The sequence below is a fragment of the Palaemon carinicauda genome, chromosome 5, assembly GCF_036898095.1.
Source record: "Palaemon carinicauda isolate YSFRI2023 chromosome 5, ASM3689809v2, whole genome shotgun sequence".
Lineage (NCBI taxonomy): Eukaryota > Metazoa > Arthropoda > Malacostraca > Decapoda > Palaemonidae > Palaemon > Palaemon carinicauda.
The window spans coordinates 192421838-192435995 of NC_090729.1; the positions used below are offsets into that span (position 1 = coordinate 192421838).

Sequence of the window (14158 nt, forward strand, 5' to 3'; positions counted from 1 at the left end):
TCCACTTACGGCCTGGAGATCCAGCCCACCAAAAGCAGCGGCAAACGCCGCATAGGATTACATGAATCTATGACAGAGACTCCACTCTCATCACCACCTGACAAACCAACTACATCTACTGGTTATGAGATGCAAACACATTGCAACTCACCAAAGGTAAATTACACCAAACGTACATGGATATATTTTTACTTATTTACAATTTAGACTTTTTTCTATATGTATTTTTAAATGTTTCCATGATCTGTTTTTAATCAGGAATCGCTTGACCAGTTCAATGTGTCAGAATACAGCATTGTTGAGGACCTAGCAACCAGAAGCAGTGCCAAACACCATAGAGTGCCATCTGCATCTACGTCACAGGCTCCGCTGACACTCCCCGACAAACCAAGTACATCCACCGGTGGTGAGACACCGATATATCGTGACTCCCCGAAGGTAAATTACACCAAACGTACCATGATATTACTTTACTTATCTGCAATTTACTGTACTCTATTTGTTTTATGTGTGTGTATTTGATTATGTGATCTGTTTTTATTCAGGAATCTGTTGACCCAGTTAATGTGTCGGGATACAGTCTTCTCGAGGATCTGACAACCAGAAGCAGTGCCAAACGCCATAAAGGGCCACCTGCATCTTCAACGCAGCCTCCACCGACAACAACACTTGACAGACCGAGTACATCCACTGGTGGTGAGACACCAATACATCGTGACTCCCCAAAGGTAAATTACACCACACATATAGTATTTCTTTACTTATCGATAATTTACACTGTGTTTGTGTGTGTATATATTCACATGTTTATAAAAACCTTTTATTCAGGAATTGGTTGATCGGAACCATGTACAAAATATCATGATTATATTTACTTATCTATAATTTCCACTTGTTCGTTTTGTGTCTATATTTACATATTAACAGGAACTTGTTTTTATTCAGGAAGCTGTTGACCAGTACAAAGTACAGGGTTACAACCACGTTGAGAACCTGGCACAGTTCCTTTTTTCGCTGAAGAGCCAGGTAGATCCCCTCACAAATGACCAGGTTGAAGAAGTCATCAAATTGTGGCAAAACCTGGACGATTATGATCGCAGGCCCACCCTCCACTCGCTTCATAACAAGGTCAGATCAAGGAGCAGGTTCAAGGACCCCAAGTCCCTTGTGGCCCCTAGTATCGAAAGCACCAAAAGGTCAGTGGTTCACACATATTTATTATCAGAATAGTCCATATGTGATATGTAAATGAAATGCAGTTTGATACATAGAAAATAAACTATATAGACATATTAGAAATAAGGACTTCTGTCATTGTTTAATTCATATTTTTTTTATTGCAGATGTTTCCTTGGCCAAAAGGCAGGCCCGGCTCAGTGGCCTAACTGTAATCGGTATGTGGAGAGCCTCATATCAAAACTATGCAGAGAGTACCCATCCCCGGTACAGAAGAAGGCGGCCACAACTTACCGATGGAATCTCATCTGCCGTGCATACCGGGACATCAGGCAAAAGGTGCTCAACAACAGCTGCGTGATGGAAAAAACCAAAATACAGCTAGTTGAAATCAACCAGACTACTCTGGTTACGTGGTAAGTAAGAGGAACTTTACTTTTATTCACTATTGGCCTCGAGTTGTAAACATAGATATAAAAAAAAAGTTGGTATAATATATTTGTTTAGATAAAAAATGTTGGTATAATATATTTCTGTCTATGTCGTTCTCTAGGTACAATTGTAAATCAAAAAAACAAGAACAGCAGATCCTGGAGCAGGGGATCACTGTAACACCACCGCCATTCTCTGCTGCTATGCCACTGATGCCAGTCATAACCCTGCCGCCATTAATGGTCACTCAGCCAGCAAACATCACCGGCCAGGCCAACACTGTCAGACGTGTCGCTTCTCTGCTTCCCGCTCCCACCACCTCCTGCTCAACTGCTGGTGTTGTTCCTCTGCCTCTTAACCCCACCGCCTCCTGCTCAACCGCTGGTGTTGTTCCTCTGCATCCCGCCCCCACTGCCTCCTGCTCAACTGCTGGTGTTATTCCTTTGCTTCCTGCCCCCACCGCCTCCTGCTCAACTGCTGGTGTTGTCGTGCTGCTTCCCGCCCCTACCGCCTCCTCCTCAACTACTGGTGTTCCCCTGCTTCCCGCCCCTACCACCTTCTTCTCAACCACTGTACAAGGTCAAGTCATCTCTGGTACCACCCCGCAGTCTAGCCTCCCAAGGTCAACACTGTGTTACCGGAAGAAGATATGCGAGAGAGAAGCCACTGGAATAGCTTGCAAAAGGTATGTGAGAGTGAAGGAGAAGATGACTTGTCGTAAGTGTGGCAAAGAGCGAAGCCCTGATGGCCACACCCAGTATTTTGGGAACTGGTTCTGCAATGAGACTTCAGGTATCTCATACGAGGAGTGGCGGGTCCAGATGGCCCAAAAGCGACGTGCAAAGAAGCAATAGCTGTTATCATTCAAGAACTATGAAAAAAAAATTATTTTAATGCTACCTGATATGATATAAAACAGGAAAAAATTCCTTTTATAGAATTTTAGAAAGCCCCAAGCTTTTATAAAGCAGCGGGGAATGTTTAAGGAGGGGCCAGATATTACAATCCTGCTGGACATTGGCATTTCATGCTCTATTTCACTGCTGGTGTTACAACCAACTTCCACCAGTTGTATGGCTTATACGTGAGCTGCCTATCAGCCTTCATATTTGAGTGGAGCTTTAAAGACATGGAATCTCTGTGGAAAGTCAAGCTTGCTAAGCTCCAGGCACAGAAAATCTGGGAACCTTCTGACTCCTACGTCTAGGCGCGTCACCCAGAACTATTAGGCTCTCCACTGTTGACGCAAGATGTGTTGTGGAAGAGGCTACCAAGAGGATCGACCATTTGTTGGGAGGCTTTCAGCAACAATCAGGGACAGGAGGACACGCTTGGCATTCCTCTAATGGAGGCTGACTGTCTCTGGGACATTTGGTTGTCTCATATATGTTGCGGGGCCCGCATACAAGACCCAGAGGGATTCTTGTTGTACACAAAGACGCACAAGCAGCAGAAAACCGGCATCTAGTTCATACCAGGTAGCAGTATTGAAAACAAATACGCAAGTGGAATTCAAGTGGTATGGAGTGTCAGTCATACCTGTTGGAGGGTCTGATGCGCTGGAATCAGGACAGGGCTTTTGCTGTGGTACAGATCGACTTTTCTTCCTATGTATCCAAGGGACACTGCAGTGGCCTGCTGAAGACGACCACCAACACCCTCAGCAGTGACGTTCAACCCCTCGTACTGTGGTCCTCGTCAATACACAGGTTATTATCTTACATCGTATTACTGTATAGTTATATCGTATATTGTACTTACGTACGTCATAAGATTGCCAAATTTCCTGATTTAGATACATTTCTCAGTGCATGTATTTTATTTCCAGGGGAATTCATACATATAGTATACCTCTGTATAGTCAGACAGGTGAGTCACTCCAATATTACACACTTGACTTAGACTGTGAGGAATTGCTAGGAGGACGAGGACATTAGTTACGATGATCTCGATAGTCCCACAAAGGACCTGACCCTCTCCACCTACAGTCAGGAGCCCCGGCCTACTAGAAGCATCGCTAAACGCCAGAGAGACCATCCAACAAATCGACTACATCCATCGGCTGTGAGACGCCAACACATTGCCACTCCATAAAGGTAAATTGAATATTTTAATAGGTTGGGGGGGGTGGGGGAGAATACACGCCAATGCTTCATAATTTCCGTTTATTTTTAAGATATTAGTGTCGCAATTAATGTTCTTTTATTGTCTTGTAAATTAAATTAAGCTCCAGGACTAACTTAGATCCGGGAATATCCCATAGTTTTATCCTTCAATTATAGAATAGGAAACCACACACCTATAAATTGCTGAACCAGAGAGTTGTAGTTAAGAAAGAGGGAATGGGCAGGTAGGGTTGAATATATCTCTGTGTGTGTATGGGACGAGGGGCTGGGAACCCCCTCTCCTGAATTATAATCCTGTGAGACATCAAAGAGGTGGAGCTGGGAGGAGAGTGACTGCTCCCCGCACTTGGGGTGTTTGAATGTGCGTGGATGTAGTACGAAAGAGAGTAAAAGATGTGCAATGTTTAGGAATAGAAGGATGGATATATTGGCTTTGTGTGAGGCAAAGATAAAAGGGAAAGGTGAAGTGATGTTTGGTGAAATGTCTGGTAAAGTGTCTGGGATTGAAAGGGGAAGAGCAAGAGAAGGTGTGGCTTTATTGCTGAGGGAATGGATGACAGATAAAGTAGTGGAATGGAAGGAGATATCATCTAGGTTAATGTGGGTAAGGGTTAGGTTGGGTAGGGAATGTTGGGCTTTTGTCAGTGTGTATGGGCCAGGTTGTTAGAAAAGTGAAGGAGAGCGGAATGAGTTCTGGAATGAATTAACTAGGTGTGTGGAAGGACTGGATAGAAGGAATTATGTAGGTGTCATGGGTGATTTAAATGCTAGAGTGGGCTCTGGAGAGGTAGAAGGTGTCATTGGGAATTATGGCGTACCTGGTGAAAATGAGAGTGATGAGAGACTGGTAAATATGTGTGTTGAGCAAGAGAGGTGATAAGTTCTAGCTTTTTCAAAAAGAAAGATAAAAACAAGTATACATGGGTAAGAGTGGCAAATGGAAGAGTGGTAGAAAGGGTGTTAATGGATTATGTGTTGGTAACTAAAAGAATTTTTGGAAGATTGAAAGACGTGCACGTGTTTAGGGGTATGGCTAACGGTATGTCTGATAATTTTTTGGAGGAAGGAAAATTAGTTGTAGCAAGAGTGGGGGAATAGAGTAGGTGGATGTAAAAGGGAGCTAGTGAGGGTTGAATAGCTAATAAAATGGGGGGTAAAAAGTAAATATCAAGAAAGGTTGAAAATGGCATATGACGAAGTGAAAGTAAGAGAAACTGGTAATTTAGAGGAGAAGTGGAAGTTTGTAAAAGAAAATTTTGTTGGGATTGCAAGTGATGTGTATGGCAAGAAGATTGTTGGAGGCAGCATGAGGAAGGGCAGTGAATGGTGGAATGAAGGAGTGAAGGTAAATGTAGAAGAGAAAAAGAGGGCTTTTGAAGAATGGCTGCAGAGTAATAGTGCAGAGAAGTATGAAAGATATAGAGAGAAAAATTTGGAAATAAAGCGCAAAGTAAGTGAGGCAAAGAGGGCAGCTGACCTGAGGTGGGGTCAGGGATTGGGTCATCCATATGAACAGAATAAGAAGTTTTGGAAAGAAGTGAAGAGAGTGAGGAAGGCTGGTTCAAGAATTGAAGAGATAGTGAAATATGGAAATGGAAGGTTGTTAAAAGGAGAGGAGGCAAGGAAAAGGTGGGTGGAATATTTTGAAAGTTTACTGAATGTTGAGGATAATAGGGAGACAGATATAATTGCTGTTGCAGGTGTTGAGGTGCCGGTGATGGGAGACGAGAATGAAAGAGAGATTACAAGAGAGGAAGTGAGGAGAGCACTTGGTGAAACAAAAGTAGGTAAAGCATCTGGTATGGATGGTGTGAGAGCTGAGATATTGAAGGAAGGGAGTGTTACTGTACTTGAATGGTTGGTGAGATTGTTTAATATGTGTTTTGTGTTGTCAAAGGTATCAGTAGATTGGGTTTGTGCGTAAATTGTACCACAATATAAGGGTAAGGGAGATGTGCATGAGTGTTGTAATTCAAGGGGTATTAGTTTGTTGAGTTTGGTGGGAAAAGTGTAGGGTAGAGTACTGATTAATAGGATTAAGGGTAAAGCAGAGAATGCAATCTTAGAAGTACAGGGTGGTTTTAGAAGAGGTAGGGGAAGAATCAGATTTTTACAGTTAGGCAGATATGCGAGAAATATTTAGCAAAAGGTAAGGAGGTGTATGTTGTGTTTATGGATCTGGAGAAAGCATATGACAGAGTTGGAATGTGATGAGGTTATATGGAATTGGTGGAAGGTTGTTGCAAGCAGTGAAAAGTTTCTACAAAGGTAGTAAAGCGTGTGTTAGGATAGGAAAGGAAGTGAGCGATTGGTTTCCCGTTGAGAGTGGGGCTGAGACAGGGATGTGTGATGTGGCCGTGGTTGTTTAACTTGTATGTTGATGGAGTGGTGAGAGAGGTGAATGCTCGAGTGCTTGGACGAGTATTAAAACTGGTAGACGAGAATGACCATGAATGGGAGGTAAATCAGTCGTTTGCGGATGATAGTGTACTGGTTGCAGACGCGGAAGAGAAGCTTGGCCGGTTAGTGACAGAATTTGGAAGGGTGTGTGAGAGAAGTAAGTTGAGAGTTAATGTGGGTAAGAGTAAGGTTATGAGATGTACGAGAAGGGAAGGTGGTGCGAGGTTGAATGTCATGTTGAATGGAGAGTTACTTGAGGAGGTGGATCAGTATAAATACTTCGGGTCTGTTGTTGCAGCAAATGGTGGAGTGGAAGCAGATGTACGTCAGAGAGTGAATGAAGGATGCAAAGTGTTGGGCTCAGTTAAGGGAGAAGTAAAAAATAGTGGGTTGGGCATGAATGTAAAGAGAGTTCTGTATGAGAAAGTGATTGTACCAACTGTGATGTATGGATCGGAGTTGTGGGGAATGAAAGTGACAGAGAGACAGAAATTGAATGTGTTTGAGATGAAATGTCTAAGGAGTATGGGTGGTGTATCTCGAGTAGATATGGTTAGGAACGAAGTAGTGAGGTTGAGAACGGGTGTAAGAAATGAGTTAGCAGCTAGGGTGGATATGAATGTGTTGAGCTGGTTTGGCCATGTTGAGAGAATGGAAAATGTCTGTCTGCTAAAGAAGGTGATGAATGCAAGAGTTGATGGGAGAAGTATAAGAGGAAGGCCAAGGTTTGGGTGGATGGAGGGAGTGAAGGAAGCTCTGGGTGACTGGAGGATACATGTGAGAGATGCAAGAGAGTGTGCTAGAAATAAGAATGAATGGCGAGCGATTGGATGACCGCGGAGGTAGTAGCAATAGGGGATTCAGTGTTATGAAGCTTCATCTGTGGTGGATAACAGGGAGGGTGGGCTGTGGCACCCCTAGCAGTACCAGCCGAACTCGGTTGAGTCCCTTGTCAGGCTGGGAGGAACGTAGAGAGGAGGGTCCCCTTTACTGTTTCATTTGTTTGATGTCGGCTACCCCCCAAAAATTGGGGGAAGTGCCTTGGTATGTGCATGTGATGCATGATGTGTGTACAAATATATATATATATATATATATATATATATATATATATATATATATATATATATATATATATATATATATATATATATATATAATGATAATAAATTTACAAGATCTTGAAGAAGAGAAGCTATATGAAGATCGTGAGGAGTGGAAACAGTTTCTGAAAAAGGGTGACTGATAGGCTTGAAAAGCCTACCTGTCCTTTCGTGAGAAATGTTAGAAATATATATATATATATATATATATATATATATATATATATATATATATATATATATATATATATATATATATATATATTTATTTATTTATTTATTTATTTATTTATTCATTCATTCATTTATGTATTATATATATATATATCCACTTTGAGTTTTAGTAAGGCTCCAAGTTTCTGATGAATAAGTTAATAATGATAAGACCACAAGGAGGATTAATAGGACTAATTAAAAAAATTTTCTTTTGGGAGAAAGTGCCATTTTACGTTTCATAATCTCATTTTTGTTTACCAAAAGCTTTCCATCCTATGCTTATCCTGGGGAAACATTTCTGTCTGTCATAAATACGTAAATTCATTAACAATCTCTTAGTGGATCCTCCATAACCCCCATGTGTTGTTTGCATTTTCTTTGAACATTATCTTAGTTTTACTCATATTCATTTTCAGTCCCATATTTCTGCTTTCTCTATTCAAATCTTGAATCACTGTCATCTGCTAATCGTGTGTTGTTAAGGTAGTCTCCATTAATAATCTGCGAAGTTATGTAAAACTGAAGTTTCCATGGCTGGGCAGCTTGTGGGTAGATCTCATTAAACATTCAAAAAATACGAAATTATTTTGATTTCAAAATTACACATTGTTATTATTACTTTATAAACTAGAGCCCTAGTTGGGAAAAAAAGGATGCTATAAGCCCAATGGTTCCAACGGGGAAAAATAGGCCATCAAGGAAAGGAAATATAGCAATGAACTACCAGAGAGGTGTTGCACTATTGATATGAAATATTTGAAGAACAGTAGTAACATTAAAATAGATATGTCATATATAAACTATAAAGAAAGACTTATGTCAGTCAGTTCAACATAACATTTGCTGCAAGGTTGAACTTTTAAAGATGTGCTAATCGGGTTGGCTTCCTCACAGCTTTAAATGTACCCAAAATAAAAACTTTATTTTTATCAAAGTTTAAAAAGAAATGGTGATATGTATCAACTTCATCCAAACTTTGAAGCATTTCAAGTTAAATTTTGGTTTCATCCAAAGTCAAACTGCGGGAGACTTCATCAAAACATTCAAAATCTTCCAAGATTCCAAAATGGGAACTGCCCAGACCCGGGATCGAACCGGGGACCTTTAGATCTTCAGTCTAACGCTCTCCCAACTGAGCTATCTAGGCATATATGTTATTGCAATTCCAGGAAACTGGACTTTGCGTCGTCACGAAATTGCAGAATCTGCACTTTAAATTTATATTTGGGTTATATCGTAGCATTTTTTGTGACTTAAGAATTACAGGATGGTGGGGCCATCCATTTACTTGCTTAGAAGAATCTGTTATTGTTTGTAAATAATCTCCTGATAGCCAGTCCTTGGTCATGGTTCTCTCTTTCTGAAAGTCTCTTAATTTTTCAGTTTTGATTAAATGCCTTTACATGATAATATCCACTAGACCCTCTTTCTAATGTCACGTTTTTGAAAGAACTGTTTAACTAATCTTCCTTTTCTAATTAATGTTCTCTTACGGCCTGCTAACGCTTGCAGAGCCCATGATCCACATAAAGTGGGTCAATAAAAAACAACAACGATAATCTCGTAAGTCGGAAATTTTTAGTTCCCCCTAGAGCTTAGAAGTATTCTTTTAAGATTTTGAAGCTGGTCTCAGTTGTTCTCCTGAGAGCAAGTTAGTTCCATCTAGAGTCTAGAAGTACTCTTTAAGATTTACAAAGCTGGTCTCAGTTGTTCTCCTGAGAGCAAGTTAGTTCCCTCCAGAGTTTAGAAGTACTCTTAAGATTTACAAAGCTGGTCTTAGTTGTTCTCCTGAGAGCAAGTTAGTTCCCTCTAGAGTTTAAAAGTACATTTTCCTGAGAGCAGGTTAGTTCCCTCCAGAGTCTAGAAGTACTCTTAAGATTTACGAAGCTGTTCTCAGTTCCTTTTAGAACAGGTCAGCAAACATAAAACTCTTAAGATGTGTGAATCTGGTCTCAGTTTTTTCTGAGAGAACATCAGTAAACCTTTCCAACTTCAGACCATCTGATTATACTTGTCTTGTATCTTAGAGAGAGATAAATTGACAAGGGAAAAATTCTATTTTTTTTAACGAAAGAAAGCTGGAAATAACCATTATTCCACTTATCTGAAAGTTTTAGGCATTTAATCTACTTTTTATAATTGATTTTACTATTCTTCTATTTTCTGTAGTTCTACATTGGATATCCTCTTTTAACTTTTTAATTACTCCGTAGACAAAATCAAGTCGTACAGAACATTTCAAATGACTCCGTAGACAAAATCAAATCGTACAGAACATTTCAAATGACTCCGTAGACAAAATCAAATCGTACAGAACATTTCAAATGACTCCGTAGACAAAATCAAATCGTACAGAACATTTCAAATGACTCCGTAGACAAAATCAAATCGTACAGAACATTTCAAATGACTCCGTAGACAAAATCAAATCGTACAGAACATTCCAAATGACTCCGTAGACAAAATCAAATCGTACAGAACATTTCAGAATGGATAAATAAATAGAACTTGAATTATCTCCATTTACAAAGAGTAACTTCACCATCATCCCCCCCCCCCTTTCATATAAACTAATTACCAGTATGAGAAAGATAAATGTTTTTCAAGAACCTAAATTATTGTCAGTCTGGAATTACAAAGCTTAGTAGATAATGAGTAACAGAAATATTGATAAAATATATTTTATGGTTCGACCTCCCAATCCAGTATAGTATAGTTTAGAATCTTGCTTCGATCTCAACCCAATATTCTCTCTCTCTCTCTCTCTCTCTCTCTCTCTCTCTCTCTCTCTCTCTCTCTCTCTCTCTCTCTCTCTCTCTCTCTCTCGACTATTTTCTCTAGACTATTTCTCTAAGCAACGCGAACTCTCTCTCTCTCTCTCTCTCTCTCTCTCTCTCTCTCTCTCTCTCTCTCTCTCTCTCTCCTATTTTCTCTAGACTATTTCTCTAAGCAACGCGAACTCTCTCTCTCTCTCTCTCTCTCTTCAACAAACATTCGACCGTTTTCTCTAAGTAACACGAACTCTCTCTCTCTCTCTCTCTCTCTCTCTCTCTCTCTCTCTCTCTCTCTCTCTCTCTCTCTCTCTCTCTCTCTCTCTCGCTGACAGACAAAGTTACATACAGTTCATAGTGTCAGGTTCATGGTAGAGAGAAGTTATAAATCTCTCTCTCTCTCTCTCTCTCTCTCTCTCTCTCTCTCTCTCTCTCTCTCTCTCTCTCTCTCTCTCTGACAGACAAAGTTATATGTAGTTCTGTGTCAGGTTCATGGTAGAGAGAAGTTATTATTCTCTCTCTCTCTCTCTCTCTCTCTCTCTCTCTCTCTCTCTCTCTCTCTCTCTCTCTCTCTCTCTCTAACAAACGCTCGACCGTTTTCTTTAAGCAACACTCTCTCTCTCTCTCTCTCTCTCTCTCTCTCTCTCTCTCTCCTCTCTCTCTCTCTCTCTCTCACAAAGCTAAACCGTTTTCTTTAATCAACACGAACCGTAAACTTGCATGTTCAAAATAAAATTTAAATACATTGCATATACCTGAAAATATTAATAGTCATTCTCAAGAAATATACATACGTTAGACAAGTATTCATCTGCTTGAGCAATAAATTAATCGAAAAGACAAAAAGTATACCGATATCTCCCGCTATTTCTAAAAACTTCGAAGAGAACGGGTCCAATTGACCTTGGCAGTATAAACATCACTGAGGAAGTAAATCTACAAAATACGCACCAATATTATATGAATAACATCTATGAGACAATTATATAAAATAGATTTCCATTGTTCAGAAGGGGACCTCCCCCCGCCTTAAAAGCATTTTGAACGACGTCTTCCTCCGCCGGGGCGTGTGGCGACGCCCTGTGAACCGGCGACTCGGTGGCATGGGCCAGTGGATGGCTTGAGGTGGGGATCACTGTTACGGAACTGTCTATGTTGAGTGGGCGTCCGCACTAAGCTCGGCATCAATATGGCCGCCCTTGGGGAGCCAGGGGCGTCCAGGTTGCCTAAGGAGGTGTGAACCGGGCCAGGGGGGAAACCCAACAGCCAAAAGCACCCATGTCGACCAGTAGTGGGATCGCGCCCGTGAGTCGACAGCCCGTACCAGCCTCGCCAATACAGGTGGACCTGGTCCTTTTTATTATCAGCATTTCATATCTGGTTCATCAATTTACTTTAATATAAAACTCCATTTTTCATAACAGTCAAACAACTAACTTATAAACTTCATTCTCTCAATCACTATTGATCATTCCTTTTTTATCACTGCATCTCTCCATTTACATTCATAGTCAGCCTTTGTTGCAATTCCATCAAACCATCTGACTTCTAATCGATCAATCGTCGTCTAACTAAGCTAAAAATAAATGATCTGAAAATTAGTAATCTACTGAAAAATCACTTGAAACAAAATAATGTAGATGATATTCTAACATTTAACAAAATTAAATAGACATAGGCAGGCTATTTATTGAGAATGACAGACAATAGATGGACGAGAAGAATAACAGAATGTGTCACTAGAGATTGTAAAAGCAGGGGAAGGAAGAGGACGATGTATTGACGAACTAATAATATTTAGGGATATAGTCAGGCATAGAATGACCATAAACAGACGCGAGTAAAAGGACTTGATTGAGTCCTTTGAATTATTTCTATTTACTGATAATAACTCTACCCACCCTACCCCCCTCCCCCCCCTCCCATACAATAACCACTCTGCACCCTACACATACACCAAACACAACTAATTAATAGTATGTGAAAGATTCATGATTCATTCAAACAATCGATTTATTAGCCGTCAGCTAATAAAAAGTAGGTAGAGATTGAGTGATATTTTTGTTTCTGTAAATATTCTATGATTCGACCTCAAAATTCAGTGTTGTAATAAGAATGATTTGCTCAATTTCAACCTGATTCTCTCTCAATTTCAACCCAGTTCTCTCTCTCTCTCTCTCTCTCTCTCTCTCTCTCTCTCTCTCTCTCTCTCTCTCTCTCTCTCTCTCTCTCTCTCTCCCCCAACAAACACTCGACTGTTTTCTATAAGTAACACGAACACACACACACACACACACACACACACACACACACACACACACACTCTCTCTCTCTCTCTCTCTCTCTCTCTCTCTCTCTCTCTCTCTCTCTCTCTCTCTCTCTCTCTCTCTGACAGACATAGTTACATGTAGTTCTCTCTCTCTAAACTAAAAGCTCGACCGTTTTCTTTAATCAGCACGAACCGTAAACTTGCATATTCAAAATAAAATTTGAATACATTGCATCTACCTGAAAATATTAATAGTCATTCTCAAGAAATATTAGACATGTTAGACAAGTATTCATCTGTTTGAGCAATAAAATAATCGAAAATACAAAAAGTCTACCGATATCTCCCGCTATTTCTAAAAACTTCGAAGAGAACCGGTCTAATTGACCTTGGCATGTTATTTCCTCATCACAGATCAGATTATGAAGTATAAACATTACTGAGGAAGTATATCTTCAAAATATTCACTAATAATCTTATGAATAACATCTATGAGGCAATTATAAAAAATAGATTTCCAGTGTTCAGAAGGCGACGCCCCTTAAAAGCATTTCGAACGATGTCTTCCTCCGCCGGGGCGTGTGGCGACGCCCTGTGAACCGGCGACTCGGTGGCATGGGCCAGTGGATGGCTTGAGGTGGGGATCACTGTTACGGAACTGTCTATGTTGAGGTGGGCGTCCGCACTAAGCTCGGCATCAATATGGCCGCCCTTGGGGAGCCAGGGGCGTCCAGGTTGCCTAAGGAGGTGTGAACCGGGCCAGGGGGGAAACCCAACAGCCAAAAGCACCCATGTCGACCAGTAGTGGGATCGCGCCCGTGAGTCGACAGCCCGTACCAGCCTCGCCAATACAGGTGGACCTGGTCCTTTTGATTTTCAGCATTTCATATCTGGTTCATCAATTTCCTCTAATATAAAACTCCTTTTTTTCATAACAGACAAACAACTAACTAATAAACTTCATTCTCTCAATCACTATTGATCATTCCTTTTTTATCACTACATTTCTCCATTTACATTCATAGTCAGCGTTTGCTACAATTCCATAAAACCATCTAACTTCTAATCAATCAATCGGCGTCTAACTAACTAATTAACTAAGCTAAAAAGAATAATCCAAAAATTAGTAATTACGGAAAAAATCTCTAGAAACAATATAATGTAGAGGATCTTCTAACAACATGTAACAAAAATTAATGGACATAGGCAGGATATTTATTGAGAATAAAAGACAATAGATGGACGAGAAGAATAACAGAAAGGGTCACTAGAGATGTAAAAGCAGGAGAAGGAAGAGAGGACGATGTATTGACGAACTAATAATATTTAGGGATATAGACAGACATAGAAAGACCATAAACAGACGTGAGTGAAAGGAATTGATTGAGTTCTTTGAATGATTTCTATTTACTGAGAGTACCTCCACCCCACCTACCCCCCCCCCTACCCCCCCTCCCATACAATACCCACTCAGCACCCTACACATACACAAACACAAACTAATTGATAGTATGTGAAAGATTAATGATTCATTCAAACAATCGATTTATTAGCCGTCAGCTGAGCTAGGTAGATATTGAGTAATATTTTCGATTTTGAAAATATTCTATGATTCGACCTCAAAATCCAGTGTTATAATAAGAATGTTTTGCTCAATTTCAACCC

The 14158-nt window shown here is 40.3% G+C and overlaps 1 protein-coding gene and 1 non-coding gene across 2 annotated transcripts in view; both read right to left on the reverse strand.

Moving 5' to 3' along the window:
- LOC137641692 (uncharacterized) overlaps window positions 1–14158 on the reverse strand; it is a 138048-nt gene that overhangs the window by 49961 nt on the left and 73929 nt on the right. The window lies entirely within an intron of this gene.
- Window positions 8528–8600, reverse strand: TRNAF-GAA (transfer RNA phenylalanine (anticodon GAA)). The gene has a single exon. It is a non-coding gene; the product is annotated as a tRNA-Phe (tRNA).